Here is a 23218-nt window from a genome sequence, read left to right as displayed (position 1 = left end):
GTGGCCAGAGGGAGTAGAAAATTCCCCAGCATCAATGGCCAGTTGGAGTAAACAATTTCTTGCCTGGTGGCAAGTGGGAGTAGAAAATGACCTAGAGCCTGTGATCAAGGGGAGGAGGACTAATGGCCTTTACAACCTTAGCTCCTGTGAGCGAGTGAGATAAAAGATAGAATTTGTTTTTTAGTTCAGGCTTTTATAAATAAGGCCTCAAAGAGTTGTTTCTAACTTTGCAGATACGGATCGTATATACCCTTTGGTAGACTGTAGTCCATAACAGCTTTATTATAGGATTTTCTGTCCCTAACTGCATGTAATTGCTCCATGTGCAATTACATCTGAACACCCAGGAAAGCTGTCAGCCTGTCATTGCTTTGTACAAACTAAGTGGCTGGAACTAGCCTTCCAGCCTGTCAATCCAGTCACAGAAACCCAGAGGATCCTTTGGTAGACTGTAGTCCATAACAGCATTATTATAGGATTTTCTGTCCCTAACTGCATGTAATTGCTCCATGTGCGATTACATCTGAACACCCAGGAAAGCTGTCAGCCTGTCATTGCTTTGTACAAACTAAGCAGCTGGAACTAGCCTTCCAGCCTGTCAATCCAGTCACAGGAACCCAGAGGATTCTTGTCACAGCTTGTAATAAAATCTTGTGTGAATGAGACTAAAGCTATGCCTGTATGGTTTTATAGAGTGAATCTAACTAGGCCACATGAACAGCATAAAAGTATTTTTTAACACATGGAACACAAAGTCCTCCCAGTGATTTTGGCAGTTAAAGCACAGTTCTCGCCATCCTAGGGCTTCGTGCATAAATGGTATAATTTGTGGCTGTAGCTCAACGCGTGGGGGGGTATACACACTGGAAGAACATAAAAACAAGAATTCTACAACCAAAGCACTAACAGCTGTAAATTTTTAAACCCTGAGCTTTTTGTTTTTTTTAAACACTATAGGCTTCTTGAATTTCTCAAGTTTGAGGCATTTTTTTATATAGAATAATGTAGAGAAGGATTAGTTCCCCTGTCAAGTTTTCATTGCTACCTGTGTAAAATTAGCATTAGTGTGTATTAAGGCATCAGATGTGAATCCAACACTTAAAGAGACTCTGTCACCAACTAAAAAAACAGCAGGTTAAAAACACAGAAAAATGGAATATTTAAAAAATATGTTCTTGTAGTGTTTTTCCTTTCCATAAATGATGTGTCCCTGAAATTGCTAGCACATTTGCCTACTCCTGCACAAGTCAATTCTCCCTCCCTCCTTGGACAGTGCGTGGCCATCCTTGCTAAACAGATGTTGATGGTTTAATAGACATCTGTCAAGGGGACACTGTTGAACATGTTTTCTTGATTGGCGGGTCCAACTGTCAGATTACAATATACCAGTAGGAAGGATGTCATGTGTATGGCCAGCTTAAAGTGGTTCTCCAGTCACCTGTGTAAAAATGAAATGTCAGCAGCAGCTGCAAAAACTGTAGCTTTTTTATAAACATGCACTCGCCTGTCTAGGGATCCAGCGCTATCCTCACCCGAGCCAGTTTCATCATCGGTCTTCAGTTCCCGGTTTTGGCATCTTAACTGTGGACAGCCAACTCTGATTACTTGCGACTTCAGAGCCAGCTGCCCAGTGCTCATGCGTGAGCCACACTGCACTTTGTGAATGGTCCTGAAATCTTCTGGGACCTGTGAGATATCCCAGAAAGCTGCGGGCAGGGAGGGGAGAAGAACATCTGCTTGGATCGCCTAGGCGATCTGAGCAGAAGTGGAAGCGGGTACCTTCCCCCCCCAAAAAAAACACATGACAAATATGACAGGAGGGGGGGAGGAGGAGGAACAGTGGAACTCCCCTTTTGGGTGAAGTTCCACTTTAATTACTCTTCTGTCCCAGCGCCCGCACTCCTCCCTTCACCTCTCTACATAAGCTTTTATGTAGCTTGCGTGGGATGAGTAAAGGGGCACTTGAGTGACCTGTAGGTAGGTGTAGTTGTTGTCTCCACTGCAGGTGGCATTCACAGCTGTCCTTCGACAGCTCTTTGGTCTTCACCATAGTGGAGTTTGGAGTGTGACTGTTTGAGGTTGTGGACAGGTGTCTTTTATACTGATAACAAGTTCAAACAGGTGCCATTGATACAGGTAATGAGTGCAGGACAGAGGAGCCTCTTAAAGAAGAAGGTACAGGTCTGTGAGAGCCAGAAATCTTGCTTGTTTGTAGGTGACCAAATACTTATTTTCCACCATAATTTGCAAATAAATTCTTTCCAAATTAGCCAATGTGATTGTCTGGATTTTTTTTCTCATTTTGTCTCTCATAGTTGAGGTCTACCTACGATGCCAATTACAGGCCTCTCTCAACTTTTTAAATGGGAGAACTTGCACAATTGGTGGCTGACTAAATACTTTTTTGCCCCACTGTAAGTCCCTGTCCCTGGGTTTTGGTGTGCTTCTGGCTTGTGGCTAGTGTAGGGAGAGAGACCCAGCATGTTAGGGAAAGTAACTAGCAATGGGGAAAGGTTCTTGGTAAGGGGGAAAAGATTAGGGACTCGCTATCCAGGAAAGGAGCTTCCCTCTTGTTGTTGGCACCTCTCCTCCTACACTTCTGGCTCCATTGAACTGTGAGTCATTTCCCTCGTGGTGTTCTCCTGCCAGGGTGTCTGGATGTTTTCATTCTGTTGAGTACAAGTTTTAGGTTTTGTTGCAACTGGACTGTGCGTATTTACTGCCCACACCATGCTGCACCTACCCACATACAGCTCTGTCTCTGTTGGGGCTGCTGACATCAATCCAAGAAGCTGGTGCTCAGTAGCAGTCTCGGGCTTTTGAATTTCTACACAAGAGAGGCTTCGATGGTTAAAAAACATGCAGTAAATATGGTACATCAAATATACGTATGATCTTATGGGAAAAGTTTGGTTGAAATGAATGGTCTGATAACATGGTCTCTTTAAACCACTAAGTCCACTTATAAAACAAAAGGTGTCTAGAATAATACATTTCAGCACACATGATGGAGAGTTGTTAACTGGCAATTGCCTTCTTAGTTTGATCAATCATGTATGCACATCTGCCCGGTGCATTTGGGGTCCCAGGCTGATTATCTCACATCTGTTGATGCGTTTCATCTAAGTTCAGCCTTTATCAGGTCTACACTTTGCTAATATGGAGCATGCTATGCATTTATATATTATACAGATAAATGCATACTTTTCAACATCTTCATTCCAGTCCCCTCGGACATTGTCACTCCTGTTAATGGCCCATACTTGATACACCCACCTTCTGGGCAGTCCCGCATAGATCACAACAACTTTCTGGGTGGTCCCACCAAAATAATACCCACTTTCTGGGTGTTATCACTCTAATTATTCAGACATTTGCTACTCAGAGTCACCATTCCCTCAGTACCCTTTTTTAAATTATTCTGTAAAAACTCGAATGGGGTGATGATGTGATCCCAGACCACAACCTAAAACATAGCATCATAGGGACATAGGACAGAGATGTGGCATCCTTCAGGTAAACCTGGTATACTGTAACTGATATCTATGTAAATGAAGCCTTTTTTTGAAGTATTTGGATATCTGCTCAGCCAGTCATGTAAACCAGGTACACCCCATCATGACATACTGCAGGCTCTAATCTAATGGTCTGAATTTAAAACTGGGCTGTTAGATGCAGGCCACAGTATGCTTGCCTTTGGGTTGTGGAAACTAGTGGAAAAGAAATCCTTTCATGTTGTCCTTAGTAACTATGCACCCCACAAATTCAACTTCCAGCTCACCTTCTTTAACCAACTTTGTAACTCAACCTTCACATAGGGCATAGTATGGCATACTCTTATAGCCTTTTTTAGGGTATTATTCTATAAGAAGTAGGCTCAATTAAGTCTGGAAGTAGGATAATGGAGAAGGATGTCAGCCATTAGGCCCTTACTGTAACAATTCTCTAGCTGTCAAACCTCAATCCTGATATGGAAGCTGCTTGGCTAACCCTTCAAACTACCTTTATATTACTACTACTACTACTACTACTACTACTACTACTACTACTACTATTATTATATATATTTACAGAAAGCACATGGTGAACAGTTTTTTCAAAAGCATACATACTGAATTGAACAGGAATGCAGGGGCATACTTCTTGCCCAAACAGTTCACTCTAAGAAGGAAAAACAATGGTAGGGGCTATGAGTGCTGCTGAAGAGTCAATGGTTAAGGATTCCTTGACTGTCCTGGAGGCCTTTGGTGATTTATGTCTAAGGTTAACTTTACCCAGATAAGATGAAAGCCTACTTGTGTAGCTTTGATCTTCCACAATTGAACCTGACAGACCAGGGCGGACTGACAACTCATGGGGCCCCCGGGCAATAGGGGATCATGGGGCCCCTGTGTCCTTGCCCAAACTCAAAAAAACCTATGATAAAGGTACCAGGGGCATCTCATGGGGCCCCCTACTGACCTCGGGCCCTCGGGCAGTGCCCGAGTTTCCAAATGGTCAGTCCGCCCCTGTGACAGACCGTGATTCACTAGACTCTTCTCTAATGTTATATGAGCTGGGCAAAGCTTTTGCAACGCATAAATTAGGATGTCATAGTTGTACTGTTGAACAAAAATACAAATCACCTACTGCCTGGCTCATATAGGCCAATCTCCCTGTTAAACATTGATGTTAAAATTACAGCTAAGGTGCTGGCACATCACTTTCACCTTTTTTAAAATGCTGTAAATACCTGTCATGTGTCCTCCCTCCATTCTCCTTCCCAATCTAAGGTGTACAGATATATACAAGCTAGCAGAGGAGGACACGTGACCACACAGCGGTGCAGAAAACAGAGGGAATAAAAGTTATATATATATATAACTTTTCATAATTTATTCATAGCGTGCCTTTTGTCAGATATTTTTATGGATTCTAACTTTTTATAATGTTGAAAACGCTAAGCAAAATTCAAAATGGATTGATTTGTTTAGTATTTCACATTAATGTTGTTTTTATTAAATAGAGTTTTAATTAGCTGCATTATAGAAAGTATGTTCCATTGCCCAGTAGTGGTATGGCTTCCCAGCTCTTCCCTGTATATACAACTCACTGTCTTCATTGCTTAAAGTGTGTCAGTCATGTGGTACCAATGGTAGATATCTTGTGGGCAGAGCCATGGTTGCCTAGTAGAAACACTTGCATTTTTTAGTGTCTTTAGTTTTCTTTCTTTAGTTTATTTGTTCCAGAAAAATTCATAGCTGGCTTTGTCTTTAACAAGCTTCTTCCATTTGTGTACATTTGAACAGATACTGATATCTCAGTTAAAGGTTAAATATTATGGGTCACGTGACAGTATTAAAGATTTTGGAGCCTGCAGCATTAATGATGCAAATTTTGTCCCCATTTCCCCATTTGCATTATTTGTAATATAACTCTATTAACTCTAAATCTTTTTTATACTGTTTCCCCTCCACAGTACTTTTTTCATTCACACGTTGTCCTGAATCTTCTGGTTTGAATAATGCCATTCAACCTGAAAGACTGAGGGTATCCTGTGGTTGCAGTGCATCATAAGCACAGCCACTGAGGGGGCATCACCAAGCCACCTTGGACTCATAGTGTAAAGATGCAGAGAGGGTTGCTACCATCAATAGTGTTGTCTGCATCATCCTGGATTTTCTGTATTGTCTCCCTTTATATTGTAAAGCGCTGAGTAAATTGTTGGCACTATATAAATCCTGTATAATAATAATAATTATATATATATATATATATATATATATATATATATATATATATACAGTTGTGTTCAAAATAATAGCAGTGTGTTGAAAAAGGTGAATAAAGCTCAAAATCCTTCTAATAGCTTTTATTTCCATACACACAAATACATTGGGAACACTACACATTCTATTCCAAATCAAAACATGAAGAAAAATATATCAAATTTGTGTTGTTCCTCTAAAAAAATTGAAGAAAAGTGAATATTAGACTGTTCAAAAAAATAGCAGTGTTTGTATTCTTCTTTACAAACTCAAACATTCACTATATAAACTGAAAAATGTTTGAAGATTTTGCTTTCCTTTGAATCACTTAATGAATATTTAGTTGTAGTCGCACTGTTTCTGAGAACTGCTGTACATCTGTGTTGCATGGAGTCACCCAACTTCTGGCACCTGTGAACAGGTATTCCAGCCGAGGATGATTGGACTACATTCCACAGTTCTTCTCTATTTCTTGGTTTTGCCTCAGAAACTGCATTTTTGATGTTACCCCACAAGTTTTCTATTGGATTAAGATCCAGGGATTGGGCTGACCACTCCATAACGTCAATCTTGTTAGTCTGGAACCAAGATGTTGCACGTTTACTGGTGTGTTTGGGGTCGTTGTCTTGTTGGAACACCCATTTCAAGGGCATTTCCTCTTCAGCATAAGGCAGCATGACCTCTTCAAGTATTCTGATGTATTCAAACTGATCCATGATCCCTGGTATACGATAAATAGGCCCAACTCCGTAGTATGAGAAACATCCCCATATCATGATGCTTGCGCAACCATGCTTCACTGTCTTCACAGTGTACTGTGGCTTGAATTCAGTGTTTGGGGGTCGTCTGACAAACTGTCTCTGGCCACTAGACCCAAAAATAATGGTTGCCATTTAAAGCATTTGCAATCATTTTAGCTGAGCAGCCTATCATTTTCTGCACTTCTTTATATGTTTTCCCCTCTCCAATCAACTTTTTAATCAAGGTACGCTGTTCTTCTGAACAATGTCTGGAACGACCCATTTTCCTCAGAATTTCAGAGAGAAATACATTGTAACCAGCATGTACAACATTTGCTGCCTTCCTTCCTTAAATAAGGGCAATAATTGCCACCTGTTTTTCAAAGAATGAATGACCTCACTGATAAAACTCCACACTGCTATTATTTTGAACATGCCCCTTTCAATTAGTGTTTCAATTACACAGAATCAGCAGCATGCATGTCATGACTGTTGGGTCTGTTGGATTTCTATTACTCTACTACACCTGATAGTAAATTATTTGCCATGTAGAAATATCATTTCTACCAAAAACAGTGATTGATCAGGTTAGTGATGTCTGACTGCTATTATTTTGAACACAACTGTATATATATATATATAGTCACAGGGAAATAGTGGTGGGGGGGGCAAGGAGGAGATTGGCTTACAACACTGACTACAGAAATGACCGGCAGGGGTTCTGAACACATAGCGGGATAATGGAAGGATGTACACTGACCACTCTATCATGGATCAGCAGCCATGATTAGTGTGGTCAGTACACACAGGGGAATACAGGAAAAGGCAGGATCAACTATTTTAGGATGAATGACACTGCAAAAGCACTGTTTGATTTATCATGCTTTAACCACCTTCCGCCCACCCTATAGTACAATGACGGGCGCAAGGTGGTTCTCTCGTTCTGATAGGACGTCATATGACGTCCTACCATTCTCACTGCGCATGCGCGGCTCAGGAAGCGCGCAGCGATCGCCGGTGCGCTGTGTCCCTTGGACGCAGCGGATCACGGAAAGAGCCGAAGATGTCGGCTCGGTCATGTGATCAGCTTTGTCCAATCACAGCTGATCACATGTAAACACGGAAATGCCGGTTATCGGCATTTCTCTCCTCTCGAGCTGTCACGCTGACAGCTTGAGAGGAGAGGAGAGCCGGTAATCGGCTTTCCACGGAGGGGACATGTACACTGATCATCAGGGCACTGATGATTAGTGTGCCCTGATGATCAGTGTGGCCCCAGAAGTGCCACCTGTCAGTGCTCATCAGTGCCACATGCCAGTGCCTATCAGTGCCACGTGCCAGTGCCCATCAGTGCCACATCAATGCCACATATCAGTGTATACCAGTGCACATCAATGCCACATATCAGTGCTCATCTGAGCTGCCTTTCAATGTCGCCCATCAGTGCCAGTCAGTGCCACCTATCAATGCCAATCAGTGCCACCTATCAGTGCTGCCAATCAGTGCCACCTATCAGTGCACATCAGTGCCAGTCAGTGCCATCAGTCAGTGACGCCTAACAGTGCCAGTCAGTGCCGCCTATCAATGCCAGTCAGTGCCGCCTATCAGTGCTGCCAATCAGTGCCACCTATCAGTGCGCATCAGTGCCAGTCAGTGCCGCCTAACAGTGCCAGTCAGTGCCGCCTATCAGTGCAACCTATCAGTGTCATGTATCAGTGTCATGTATCAGTGCTGCCTTTCAGTGCCCATCAGTGATGCCTGTCGAGGCCCATCAGTGCAACTTACCAGTGTCTCCTCATCAGTGACCATCAGTGCCACCTATCAGTGTCCATCAGTGCAGCCTATCATTGCCCATCACTGCAGCCTCATTAGCGCACATCAGTGAAGGAGAAAAATCACTTATTTACAAAATTGTATAACAAAAACTAAGAAAAAACTTTTTTTTTTTCAAAATTTTCAGTGGTTTTTGGTTTGTTTAAGAAAAAATAAAAAACCCAGAGGTGATTAAATACCACCAAAAGAAAGCTCTGTCTCAAAAAAATGATAAAAATTTCATATGGGTACAGTGTTGCATGACTGCACAATTGTCATTCAAAGTGTGACAGCGCTGAAAGCTGGAAATTGGCCTGGGCAGGGAGGGGGTATAAGTGCCCTGTAGGCTAGTGGTTAAAGAAACAGGAGCATTTTTTTCTTTAGGTTTACAACCACTTTAACCTTATGATCCGGCAGTCCCCTAAAGATTAGGGAGGCCTCACAGCTCCCCTGGATGGGCTGGGAGGGGGTCAACTGTTCTCATACTCCAGGGCTAGCATACACTACTATGCCTGGAAACAAATAGCTATAGTATGCCAAGGCACATGCCAGCTGCCCCACCATGTATCTTATGGGGAATATGTGGAATGCTGCCAAGCTCCTACTCAGTGTTAGAAACCTCTCCAAATATACCCTTTTGTGGCTAAATGAATCCCCCCAAGGTATCCAAGCTCAGAAATGTGTCACAGTGGTAAGGGGTTAAGATCACAACAGTGTCTGTACAATATGACAAGGGTGTTCTGAAATCATTTTACCCACTACAGATTGAGTTTGGTCTCAACAAGAAATCCTTGTACTAATATTTGCAACTCTGGCATGCTCTACATGCCCAGAATAATGCCAGCCATACATGGTTAGAAAATAATTTGAAAAAAATTATTGAATTTATAAAGCTCTGTTGAATATGCATGCAGTAACGCCATCGTTGTATCAATATTCAACCCCCAATTATTGACATATTATCGATCGATACCAACAAAAATAGTAACGTTTTGTCGTTCAATTACACTTATGGTGTTACATTTTAACATGTGCATGCACTGTAGATTTTTTCAAACAGTTTTCGATTGATTCCACTACTAATGTTTAGAAAATCGATCATTTAGGCTTCAAAAGCTGAAATGATGGTTCGTTCTTTTGCCAGAAAACTTTGCATTTCGATAATCGAAAATTAACCCACTAAAGTTTTGAATGTTAAAAGATCTAGTGTACGTGTCACATACAGGCCCGTGGGCCGAATCTGGCCCTCCAGACCATTTCATGTGGCTCTTGCACCTCTTCTGCAGGTACCCCCTTGTCTCTGCCCCCACCCTGTCTCAGCAGTCGGCAGCAGAAAGAGTAGAACTCCTCTGCCAAATCCTGCACCTCTCAAGGCAGCTGCAGCACCCCCTCATTTCTGCCTCCCCTGGTCTCCACATTCAGCAGACTCTGGTAACTGACTCCATTCCTCCTCTGGTCCTCCTCCAGACCCTGCACTTTCTGCTTTCCAGCTCTGCTGCCAAAGGGGTGCATGCTTATGTTAGGGAGGGCGTGGGATTCTTGGGGGGTGGGGTGTTCTGGAAATCTAGTCTTACAGATACAACCGGCCCTTTGAGGGCAACCATAATGCTGATATGTCCCACGATTAAATGGAGTTTGACCCCCCTGATCTAGTGTATTGAATGTGTTTAACAATTTTCTAACTGTGTATGACCAGCTTTAACTGCAAAGATAAGCATTGTCCCCACTCCAGTGCTTTACACAGTAGTTTAGGCAGGCACTACCGGTGGTCTAAACTCTCATCTTTATCCTAGGTTCACACCTAAGTGTGTTCCGCAGCATTTTGTGTTTTGCAGAAACATACTACAGTCCATTTAGCATGATTTCGTATGGGACACATTCACATCTCCGCGTTTTCACCTGATGTGAAAATAGAAATGCAAGGCAAAACATTTGTGTAAAAAATATATTACAAAATTATAAATAATTTTTTTATCCTTTTTTTATAAGAGATCACACGATCTCTGTTCTCAGCTGCATAAAGGGGCTTAGAGAGGTGGGAGTGGAGACTGTAGGAGGCGTGTCAACATGTAGACAGAGAAACAGTAGCACACTGATCTTCCCAGAGATGAGCTGGGAAATGTCTGACCACTGCATTACAGGCAGATTGTGCTCCCAATTAGAATGCAAAGAGGAAAATTGGCCACGCTGTGATGGATGTGATTCCATGTCTGGTGTGGTCAGTTTGAAATAGAAAAGCAAGGGGACTGGCAGGATTACAAGGTATTTCACACAAAGGAAGCAATGCAAAGAGAATAGGACACTTTTTCATACAAGTACATGGTAAGACAGACACATATCAGGAATATGAATTTGGGTTGGGTAACATACACTTTTAAGGCTATGTTTACTCTTGTGGTTGGGGGGTAAAAACACATGGATGGTGCATTATGTTATCACTCCCCAACTGCTCCCCCTTAGGCAGCAAAGGCACAGGATGTACAGATGCAAAGATGCACACATGTGGCAGAAATGTTCCCCCCAATGTGTTGGCAGACAGTATTGTCTGCTGAGCGCAACTTATTCAAGTGAATGGGGCCATGCCGAAATTGGCTGTGGTATGGTGCTGAGGGGTTTTAAGAGTAAACAGGTGGTGAGGAGGCAACATAACGCTTCCTTACTGCCTGTCAAATGCCCTTTAAAACGTGATCTGCTATGGATCACTTTTCAGAGGGCAAAGCCCTAAGTTAGTAACATATTAAATTGTTTTGTGCCCGTTAATGCTTATGGTTTCCTGTGAATTGCAATGTCTGCCCACCAGTTCTCTAGATTCAGCGAAGACCTGGTGTTGCGTAATCTAAACAGTCGTTACAGCTTGAAATATGTGGAATATGTCTATGAAATGTTGAGAGGCACTCAGTATGCGGAACAAGAAAACAAACAGTATGACAGTAAATGTATTCCATGCCAAAAATGCAGTGGATAATTTATTTTACTCAGTTTACAATCCCTATATTTTTTTATTAAAGCTTCCTACTGCAGTGATGTGGATTACAGACGAACCCATGGTGTGTAGAACAAGCAAATTCCCAATTTACACAAATAATGTGGATCCTTGGAATAGTGTGTGTGGGTAGATGATGAAAAGATTAGTGAGGAGTGATCAGGATGATTTGTAGTGGGTGTGAAACACTTAGGAATCAACAAATGATTTGAAATTGGCTTCAGATGGGAAACAAATCTACGTGAGTAAATGCACATGTTGTAAACTTGTTACTAAAGCTCAAACACAAGTAACCACAAGCTCCCCAAGAAAACCTTGTCAGTCTGTCCTTAAAGGGAAACTGTAATAGCTTTGGGTTATAATTTGTATATTCATAATTGTTATTTTAAAGGTTTTTAACATATATCTCAAATATGTTTTTATATAGAAAAAATAATTTTACAAGTAAACGGTGCCCCCATGATACAGGATTGAAAGAGTTCTATTGATTATTTAAAATGAGAGCAGAAAATGGCCCAAAGCTTGCGTCCACTCTTCCACCAGTCTTTTCATACCCCAGGTGACCTCTGCCCGGGGCTCTTTAAATTGGCTCAAGAGATTTCAACTTTCTTCCTATTGTAAATCTTTCCATTTCACTGATCATATACATAGACCCTTCACTACACTTGAGGGGCTGTGCGCTCTCTCAGAGGTGCCCCACCATACTCTATCTACCATGCATAAATGAATCCAAATTAAATCTCATGGGACCTTACCCACATTCACCAGAGAGTGGTGTAGGGACTTGGGACACAAGATCACCCCTGAGGACTGGCATACAGCTTTTACGATTACTCATGAATTGTCTATCTCTGGTTATGCTCAGGAAAAAAATTATAAAGTAGGTGGTATAGAAACCCAGTCTTGAATTTTTAGTGTGTCATTGCATGTGTAGTAGGAATGCGGCAAGCTTTCCCCCTTTTGGTGCAGTTTTCACAATCTATAACGAAATCTATGGTGAGTCCTTGGCTCCGGTGCCAGACATAGCTTCATTATCTATCTTGCCAGGATCATATCAATCTTAAAATTCAAGTTTGCTGGGATATTTTCTTTTTGCTGCCCGTCAGTTGCTCTCCTCCTGCTGGAAGTCCTCTTCCATTCCTTCCATTGCTTAATGGGTCGACATCATCAATGATATTATGCAGATGGAGGAGCTTTTGGCATGGGAGACTGACTCATGGGAAAAATGTAAGACCATTTGGCTGGAGAGGGACTATTATTTCTCCTCTGAAGAAGCTAGTCTTCTTAGAGTCCTAGCCAGTCTACTTTTTGTGAAATGTCATTTGAGCACCTTGTCATTCTGTTACCTCTGTTTCTTTGACTTTGATTTGTACAAATTTACACTTGTTTTTCTTTTGCGTATATAAAACGAGAGAAGAAGCTGTTTGTCTTCAGGCTACCTACCTATTATTGTAAATTTATAAGGGGCCATCTGTATACATTTAGAAGAAGAGGGAGGTAGGAGGATGAAACACCGGTCTGCTTCATACAGTTGTGTGTGTAAATTAGACTTGAGCTACTGAGTTATGTAATTAACAGTACTTTTTTTTAGCAAAGTGGGTAAAATTAGTTTGTCCATCACTTGCTAAAATTACCAAATATTGCTTGTTAGTTAAATCACATACCTAACTAAATAGCCCCCAGCAGGAGTTTAAAAAAAGTAACTCTGGCTGCAATACTTACCTCTTCTCTTCTCCTGTGCTGCCCCCTACAGTTCCGTTATGACACTAGATGTCCTCAGTTGAATGACACTGAGCGTCATTCATCCTGGAAGACTGAGGTAATACTGTGAGTGCAAGGCATCATGAATCCATTCCAAAAAAGGGAGAATTGCAACAGCAACCTGTACTCACACTGTAATGATGCAGGAAGTGGGTTATCATGCTGGTGAAGCTCTCTACACCGAGGAATTGTTGGGTAGGCTCTGAAGATAAATAGAACCCTGTGCGTTATATGACCAGTAAAAATGTAAAAAATACAGCGGGAAGAAGGAGCACTAGGGGGCACAGCCCAAATTGGGCTTTAATATATACCTGACTAAACAAAATTTGTGTTTTAATTTATTTTTATTTTTTAGTTGTAATGTTCATAAGATAGAATACATATAATAAACAGGTTATATGAGGTGTTACTAAAGCCAGGTTAAAGCCATTTATAAAAGCCAGAATAAGTGTTATGTTACTGGGGGCATTTGTGCTTTCATACCTTGGCTAGAAGGATGACAATACAAAAATCAGATGTATGATGGTGACAGAAGGCTGTCATATGGATTTTACGAACTATTTACTGATAACATTTCTACACAAACATATACATATACACAGTATACAATATACACTCAACGGCCACTTTATTAGGTACACCTGTTCAATTGCTTGCTAACACAAACTGCTAAGCAGCCATCACATGGCAGCAACTCAGTGCATTTAGACATCTAGACGTGCTGAAGATAACTTGCTGACGTTCAAACCAAACATCATAATGGGGAAGAAAGGGGATTTAAGTGACTTTGAACATGGCATTGTTGTTAGTGCCAGACAGGCAGGTCTGAGTATTTCAAAAACTGCTGATCTACTGGGATTTTCATGCACAACCATCTCTGGGGTATACAGAGAATAGTCCAAAAAAGCAAAATATCCAGTGAGCGGCAGTTGTGTGGACGAAAATGCCTTGTTGATTTCAGAGGTCAGAGGAGAATGGACAGACTGGTTCCAGATGATAGAAAGGCAACAGTAACTCATGTCAATATGGAACAAAATCACCGAGGAATGTTCTCAACACTTTGTTGAATTGATGCCATATAGAATTAAGGCAGTTCTGAAGGTAAAAGAGGGTCACCCAATAAAGTGGCCAGTGAGTGTATAGTATATAAAGGATAGACAGGTCAGGCATTTGGATGGTGTCTAGTGTCCCTAAGACCCTTCATTCTTCTAGTAAGTAAAGTTCCCCCCCAATTGGCTATTAGCCTTAACCCTTTGAGGACCAAGGGACGTATTTGTCCCATGTTTGTAATTACGTGTATCATCTGATTAGGAACTTAAAACTCTTTTTTTTTTTTTTTGGTTTGAGTCAAAATATTAGTTCTCATCAACAAACAACAAATGGATCTAACTTTTTGCCAATTATTTCATGAAATGGCTTAGTTACAGCAACTGAAGTGTACAAACTTTAAAAACAAAAAAATTGATTCTTTTGGCGTTCCACAACCTTACGGTCCTCAAAGGGTTAAAAGATGAGGAAGAACAGCTTATAATTGCACCGGAATATAGCCATTATGCATGATGGCAACAATAAGCCTGGTGTGAACTGAATCCAGGACTCCATTGATGCAAGTCAAGATGAAGAACTATGGAACCACTGTGCTGCCATCACACTCTATGGTTGCATATACAATAGACAAAAACATCTGCCTGATCTATGAAAAGAGACTACCTACTGTATACTAACTGTATAATACATATATGACATTGCTCACCAAACCTGTTGGATTTTAAGAAAAATATTTTACAAACCGTAATGTTCTTGTACACTGGAAAGATTTTACTTGTCAAATACACAAACCAGAGTACCTGATAATACTGAAATGATCCTGGTACAAAAAAATCTACATATGTATTATGTATCATAGTTTTACTGTCTTGAGATAGACATGTACTGACCAATTTTCTGATCATGTCCATTTACAAAAGATGTTTGGAACAAATAATTTTTCCTTAATCTATTTGAGACAAAAATATTCAATTTAAGACTACCTTTTTCTTTATACCAGCCTTAGAATGTAACTGAACACAGATCAACTCATTTACAAGGCTGGTTGCACAAGATTGCTGATTATCAGGATGCCAGACGCTGATAATCAGAATATTTACATTACAGTGTCTTCTAAGAGCATGTGTACGCCCTGTCACTCACGCCACTGTGGAGGTCAGTGTACGTGATGAAGGTCTCTAATCTCTGCTGATCCATAATCCTCTCTAAAAACCTCTGACAGGTGCACACAGGGACAGAGGGTGGCAGGAAACTCTGCCTGCCCACAGGGCTCAGCTCGGGGATCCTCAAGCAATACACCTGGAACTTTGCCACTCTTATCTCTCCACTGGTTCTCGTCCTGGTAGCCATGCAGTAATTTCCTCACTCATCCTGTGCCATGCCGGTGATGCTCCTGGCAGAATGTGTACCACGATTATGGTGATCAGTACGCTTGCTCTGCTACTGCGACGGCATTTCTTCAACAAGGTGCAGCCGTACGTATTCTGAGAAACTGGCACCCAGCATTCTATACTGGCAGCAAGCTAGCTTCTAAATCATCCTATAGGTACCCTGCTGTGCTGAATATTTGCAAACCTTCTGGGTGCCTTACCTTCTGTATCAGTGCTCCTTCAGTATTGCATCTTTTGCAATGCAATAAATCAAACTATATCTAAAGCCATTTTTGGATAGAGTTGAGTTGGGTTAGTTTTTTGCCCTCTGTGTCTCATTAGGGATATTCCCCTCTACTTCCTGTCCTAGAGAGTCAACAGGAGGCAAAGATATCTTTCTAATGTGAAGGATATTCAGTTTTCATAGAACAGGTGTCCCACTGGAAGATTTTCCAAATATGCCTATTTTGTGGCAACTCAAGATTTACCCTCTTTTACTTTCTTGGTGAGACTGTTGATGGAGAGAGTTAGAGAGAGTAAATCTCCCTAAAGGGGACAGCAATTAAAACTTGAACAGAGTTATAACCCCTCACCACTCTATCCAAATTTTAAAAAGTTTTTCCTTAGTTATACTTTAAGTACCCCATGTACCAACTATCTGTGATTATCTGACAAAGGTGGACACATGTTGCTCTTTTAAGTCATAAACATCTTCTCTTGGCATCTTGATAACATTTTGGGCCTTTTTCACACTTTTTGTTTTTAAACTAAGCTTGTGCTATGGGTATTTGAGATTAATTTATTGGTATTTTTTAGACTTGCTGAAGTAGCTGATGATAACCCAACTCGAGGGCCGCATGTGGCATCAGCATCACCAGGCGGGTGAGTTAAACCACATAATTTGGCTGGCATTTTATAATAATTTCCAAAAACACATGGCTACTATATTGATGTATCTGAAACTAGCCATAGGTAGGCTTGTATATCTACTGTTAAATAGACATCTTACACATATGTATATGACAGTCAATATTTCTCTATTTCAAAGTTGTTCAACCCCCTCATAGTCTAGAGTCCTTGGTATTAATAATTCCAAAAAAAATGCAGAAAAATCCCTGCAGTCAATATTTCTCTATTTGAAAGTTGTTGAACCCCCTCATAGTCTAGAGTACTTAAAAAAAATGCAGACAAACCCTGTCTTTCAGACTTCTAAAGACCATACTTAAATACTAGATAGCATCATTATCATATACAACAATACCATGCTATATGATTTAAATTGTGTACTAAAACAGACCTTCTATAGGGTTCCAAGTTCAATTTTATTATTATTATATTATATGATAATGATGATATCTAGTATTGTGTATGGTCTTTAGAGGTCCATAAAGCAGGGTTTTTTCAGAGTTTCATGACTGAGAATGTACAGACTATCTAATTTTACCCAATTTGACTCATTTTCTTTGTTTAAGTGTGCTGTCTTATCAGTTACACACATAATACTGCTGTTAGGAGTGTTTTTTAACCTAGTATGCATGGAGGCACAAGGTACACAATCTACAGCAAGTGGAAGTATACCATAGCTGTTGCATTTATTAGAAGCCCATCTCCACACAATACTTTCTTGTTTTGGATAGAGTAGAGGAGGGTTTTGCTGTCTTGAAGGACAGAAAGTAAATGGAAATCTCTCCAATGGGAACAGAGCCATCACTTTTTGTAGCAATGTTGAGAATGGTTAGAATTCCTGTAACGGTTTCATTGCTTTGTGTCCTGCTGTCATAAGGATAAAGTTGAGACAAAATCTCCCCAACCGGCAAGAAGACCAACAGACAATCTAAGCCTTCCTTTGTCTAAATTAAGAAAACATTTTTTATTTTTTTTCACATACATAACTGAGGTGTGCCCATAGGCTTGCAATTTGAAAATCATAATTGGATGAGGAGTGTTAGCAAGAAAACAGTTGAAGAGAAGAAAATTCTGAGTGGAGCGAGAGCAGATAAAAACCACCCTTAGTTCTAATATCCTGACTTTCCTCTAGCTGTTCTTGCTTATTGTTTATTCCTGCAGGAGGCATCTCAAGGGTCTCCAGAGATGCTTACTTTAATATAGTTCTCTGTACAGTGTTCTGTGACCATTATCAGACACTAAATCCAAACTACTAGATCTTCTAGGAGAGCTCTCAGAAGCATTGAATATCAGTAAAGAGGTGATAGTCCTAAAAATGTTTATTTGCCTGGGTTTTTAAGTGGATTTAAAAACACGAAAGTGGATTTAAAGACATGCCTTCAAACCAGTAGGAGGAACGTTCAAAACTATGTTTAGAAAGTATTACTTTACCAAAAGACAATAGATAGATAGATAGATAGATAGATAGATAGATAGATAGATAGATAGATAGATAGTCAGGATCTGAGGAGTAAACAGGCTTTGTCATCAGATTCAGCTCAAGTAAGACAGGTAAATCTTCCCATCAGTACAGCACAGTGTTATATGAATAACTTTCAGCGTTCCAACCACAGCACACATAGTATTTCAAAGTCACTGTTAGAGGCAAGCTCACCTAGCAGGTCAAGTCAGGCTATGGAGACTTCCAGGCTGCATCCAGATCTCCTCACAGCAAACAGCAAAACTGACCTCAACCAGCCTCTCTGATCTGAGGGAAACTACCTGCCCTCTACAAATAACCCCCTCTTAAACCTGCCCCAGGCTTACTCCCCACTATATATATATATATATATATATATATATATATAATGGGATGATGGGGCAGACTCAAAGGACCACTTGGTCTTTTTTCTGCTCTGTCTCACTTCTAGAAACCTTAAATTGTTAAAATCGTAAAGCTTACCAGAGCTTAGATGTGGTAGCTGTATATTAGTTTTCTTTTTTTAAGTTTTGTATCCTTTACTGTCACCTGAGGATCCTGTCAGTAACTTATTCAAGTCCTTGCAATACAACGCTTAGTGTTGTCATCCTAAGTGGGACATATTACCCGAATACAGAAAGTACCTATGTACAGCCACTCATTACCAGGTCCAGGTCAAGTTAATCCAGGGAATATCCGATTGCCTCTCAGGGGATCAGGAAGGAATTTTTTTCCCCTGCACAAGCAAATTAGATCATACTTTGCTGGGTTTTTTTTTTTTTGCCTTCCTCTGGATCAACTGTGGGTGTAGGATTATAACTTTTTTTTTTCTTTTTAATGGTTGAACTGGATGGACTTTTGCCTTTTTTCAGCCAGACTAACTATATAACAGCCATTCATCAGCACCTGGGCTCTGTGGGCACTCAAAACAGACAGTCTTATGTTGTATGCCCCTAGTGTGCGTGAAGCCCTACATTTCTGTATCAGCACAACAGAAACAAAGCAGGACTACAAAACTCTGCCCCTCTTCTATTGCCCATAACATAGGGAGGCATGGTTCTGTAGTCCTCAGATTTAGCTGAGAACAACAGAACTGGTAACAGCACAGGCAAAGGGAACATGAAGTTACCAGATTAAAAGATTTTTAGCAAAATCAACAGGATATTTTTGCACTTATGAAACAGATATAATAAAATGCTTTCAATTGTATATTTAACAGACCAAATGGGAGACATTCATTGTTAGGGGTCACATACCCTTTACGTATGTAGCAAGAGCTTAGTGAAAACCAAAATGGGAGGGTACAACGTTTGAGAGACCTGCTGTGCTTCAGCTTGACATATGAAGTGATGTAACATGTGTACTGTGTTGTATGCAGGGTTACAGGGCGACACTGATTGGAAGATATGCTCTTCTCAGGAAGCTGTAAAGGTAGGAACCATGTGAGAAAAATGACTTTAAAGATTATATAAAAAGAACCAGCAGATAATGAAAAAAATTCCAATGAGAACGTGCATGTTTTATCATAGTCTGTTTGTAGGTAGGCTGACACTGGCTGTACATGTAATAGTAAATATACAGTATGATCAATTTAAAATTGTAAATTATAAATTGTTCGAATAACATAGATAAAGATTGATTTGTTTGAATTAAGTTGGAATTTCCACCAGTACTGATTTTCCCTTTTCAATTGAGATGATGCTTTACTGATCAAATTGCCCATTTTAAGAAGAAGTTTTTGTTTAAAGAGTTGACTCTATTATTGAAATTATATAAATATAAATCAGCACACATAAATAAAAAAAATCCTCAACAATCCCTTAAAGTCATATCAATATCCTTCCCCTGAAGTACCAATAATTAATAAATTAATAGACTTAAACTCAAAATTCACAATTACAGTGCAAAATCAAGTCCCAAAGTAATTTCCCAAAAAATTATGCAAAAATAAAATAATCTAAAAATATAAATACATCAATCAAATAAAATGAAATAAAATAAAGTCCCAAAACACAAAGTGTCCAAATAATGAGTCCAAACTAGGATCAAATCTTGATAGGAAGACGCTTCCTACTCCACTGAAGAAGATGCAAATCAATCACAGGTGCTCTTCAAATCCCTCAAAAAAAACAAAATCTAGACATAGTATATTACCTTTTAAATAATATACCCCAAAGTGCCACACGTGTATCATGCACAGAGAACACTCCAGTGTCACAGCACTCATGTGAAAAGTATATTACTAAATAAATGTCACTGCACACCTTATACCAAGTGCATAATTACCCTCAGTCAGAAAATTTCAGCTTGTAAACAACCACATGTATACAGAGTGTCCATAGATTGGTATCCTCTTGTTCCTTAGGACCTCATAAACAGACCAGGAATCAGTATATGAATCTCAGTAATATAAAAAATTTATTGTAGCCACTTACATATAAGACCAATAAAATCAGCAAATCAGCATCCAGCTCCTAACGATTCCCTTTCCATGTGTAGAAGGTCTCCCGATAACCAGGACATTCCCCCTTACCACTCCTGTCCAACACTCACACTCTCTGCTCAGGGGGACACCTGAAGTGTACCGTTTCTTGTTGACAAAGTCCGGAAGTGACGAAACGCGTCCAGAGCACGTGACATATTGACGTTCCCGGAAGTGCCGCGGCAGCCATTTTAGATTCTGGAGCCCCTGTGTGTCGGAGGTTTGGAGAGGAACGGTACACTTCAGGTGTCCCCCTGAGCAGAGAGTGTGAGTGTTGGACAGGAGTGGTAAGGGGGAATGTCTTGGGTTTAAGTCTATTAATTTATTAACTATTATTGAAATTATTGTCATAGTAAAGCGGAACTAAACCATTGATTTAGCAGTTTCCAAAAATAGTTACATTCCAAACATGTCACATGTGCAGCACCATGGCAGTTGCAGATCAAAAAGAGGCTAATGGCTCATGTACACTGCAGCTCCTAAACTGACATTCAGGAGCTGTTCAGCATTTTTTTCAGCAGCCCCTGAACTCTCCTTTATGTTTTCCTATGTGTCCATGTACACATAATCCTTTACAGACAGTTGAGTTTACAGTCTTTTTTTTTAATGCCCCAAACTTGTGAATGGGAGTAGATTTTACTGGCGTTTCAAATGCCAAATGCTTGTAAACGCGTGTAAACGCTTGTAAATGCAGTTAACTGTGTTTATAAGCGTTTGTGTTTAGAAGCTTTTTTTAACTGTTCCATGTCCAGATGCTGTCCAGAGCCTTTTTTCATCAGTAATGCATGCAAAGCATTTTCCATGTATTCAAATGGACCCAGTACACCAGTGCAGTCAGTTCCAGGTTTCGCGTGAAGGAAAAAATGGTAGAACGTGCCACATTATGCTCATGATGGGATCCATAGTGAATACAACCAGAAAAGATAGGTAATCTCAACACATACTGCTCTCTCTATTCCTCTCAAAATGTCTGAAATAGTTGATTTGTTACTATTTTTCAGTGCATTTTGGGCATTTGAGAAGATATCCTGAGGTTATCTTTTAAAAACGCTTCTAAACGCAAACGCACATAAACGTACATAAACACGGTATGCTAGCGTGGCTAAACTGATGTTTTTTACCTACGTTTTCCAGCAGTCACTTTCAATCGTTCAGAAGAGTTTTCCAAATGCCCCGTGTACAGGAGCCCTAAGATGGCAGCTTTCGTGGCTGAAAAGGATAGGAGGGTTTAGTTCCGAATTACACTGTCACATTGTGTTATGTGTATGGCCATTATTCATAAATAAACATGGGCATTTGAGTTTTTCTGCAAAGTTGCATTAATTGTTGCTTTGTTATGCATCTCCATAGTTTTCAAGCATGATCCAAAAGGATCCCACATGCAAGAATAAAAGCCCTTTTTTCTTGGAAGCACATGAAATCCTCTGAGTTGTTTCTGAGCCATGTAGAGTTACCCCTTTTAACACACAAATAAGAGCAATAAAGAAAAGTAATCCATAGCGACAAATCAGAAATCAGCTGTTATTAGCCTGCCCAGTCTAGACTGTTGTAACCTGGATTTTGGTTGGCTGCTGCAAAGTTCTTTGCTGTGTACTTTGAAAATATTTACTTTTTTTTTTTAAGCAACACTGTACAGTTTATACATTCCCAGCTACATATAATGTGCTTACAGATTACAATAAATAACTGCACATACAATATCTTTTAGCAGACCTTTCAGTAACTTTACAAATCTACTCACTAAAAATTAGTAAAAAAAAAAAAGGCTTGAGAAAATCATTCAATGAGGATACCTGCTCCAATGTCAAATATCTAATAAGAAATTTCTCTTTATTTTGGAGAAATTTCTACTCATTTCCTGCTGTGTCTACAGGACAGGAAGTGAAAGGAAATTCTAGAATGGAACACATGCCAAAAAACACCGATTTTTTTTAATCGCTTCTTACTGTAAAGTGGTAAAGAGTTTTACCTTAATGCATTGCTTGCATGAAGATAAAAACCTTTCAGTAATTGTTCCCTCCCCCCACCTTTCCTGATCCAGCACTGTGCCTGTCTGCAGCAGCACTGCTCTTTCTCCTGGGTTTCAGGTTGATAGCAGCAGGAGCCACTGGTTCTTGCTGCTGTCAATCAAATGTAGTGAGGAGGGAGTGGAGGGCGGGCTCGAGCTGCGCTGTGAGTGACAATGAACATACACAGCTTGGCTTGGGAGGGAGCCCACAGTCGCTTGCAAAATAAGCAGACAGAAAAGAGGGGGAGCAGAAAGCACTGGCGGGGGGCCTCGGAAGAGGAGGTTCAGGGACCACTCTGTGCAATACCAGTGCACAGAACAGGTGGGTATAAAGCTCTTTTTTATTTTAGGTTAAAAAAGGAGGCTTTAGAATCACTTTAAAATGTCTAAAAAGAAATTTTGGCTTTAGATACCCGTATGCCAGCTTCACATCAATACTCCATAAGTCAACATGATGATAATTTAATGTTTGACCACTTCTCGACCCATTTATAATAAAATGATGACTGAGTGGGGGTGCTGCCATCCTGCGTGGACGTCATATGATATCCTCCCAGGATCATGCCTCATGCATGCCCCATAAACCTCACTGCAGCATGATCTGTGATTCTGTGTCCACCAAACACTGTGGAAGATAGATCAGTGTGCCTGCCTTTGGTACAGACAGGGTCAATCAAAGCCCATCTGTACCATATAAATATCTGTGGCCAATCACAGCTAATCACAACAGTAGGCACCAGAAAAATGGATGAATGATTGATTATCACTGTTATAATCGATCATAATGTGTAAAAAAAAACCATCCTGATCACCTCCCCAGAGTAGTAGAGTGTCACTGTGTTAACACTGTACTGCCCTGGTCACAGTATTTAAAAAAATCAATAAAAAGTTAATCTATTGTAA

At 40.3% G+C, this 23218-nt stretch overlaps 1 long non-coding RNA gene across 1 annotated transcript in view; it reads left to right on the top strand.

Annotated features, from left to right (window-relative positions):
• The window catches only part of LOC149458144 (uncharacterized), a 119080-nt gene that overhangs the window by 74983 nt on the left and 20879 nt on the right, over positions 1-23218 (top strand). Inside the window, exons 2-3 of the long non-coding RNA XR_016313499.1 lie at positions 16277-16342; positions 19204-19256. This is a non-coding gene — a long non-coding RNA (uncharacterized LOC149458144). The remainder of the gene's footprint in view (positions 1-16276; positions 16343-19203; positions 19257-23218) is intronic.

Source organism: Staurois parvus, unplaced genomic scaffold (genome assembly GCF_062004578.1).
Source record: "Staurois parvus isolate SC_StPar_1 unplaced genomic scaffold, SC_StPar_1.0 ptg000293l, whole genome shotgun sequence".
NCBI classification, from domain to species: Eukaryota; Metazoa; Chordata; class Amphibia; order Anura; family Ranidae; genus Staurois; species Staurois parvus.
This window is presented reverse-complemented; position numbering and strand designations above follow the sequence as displayed.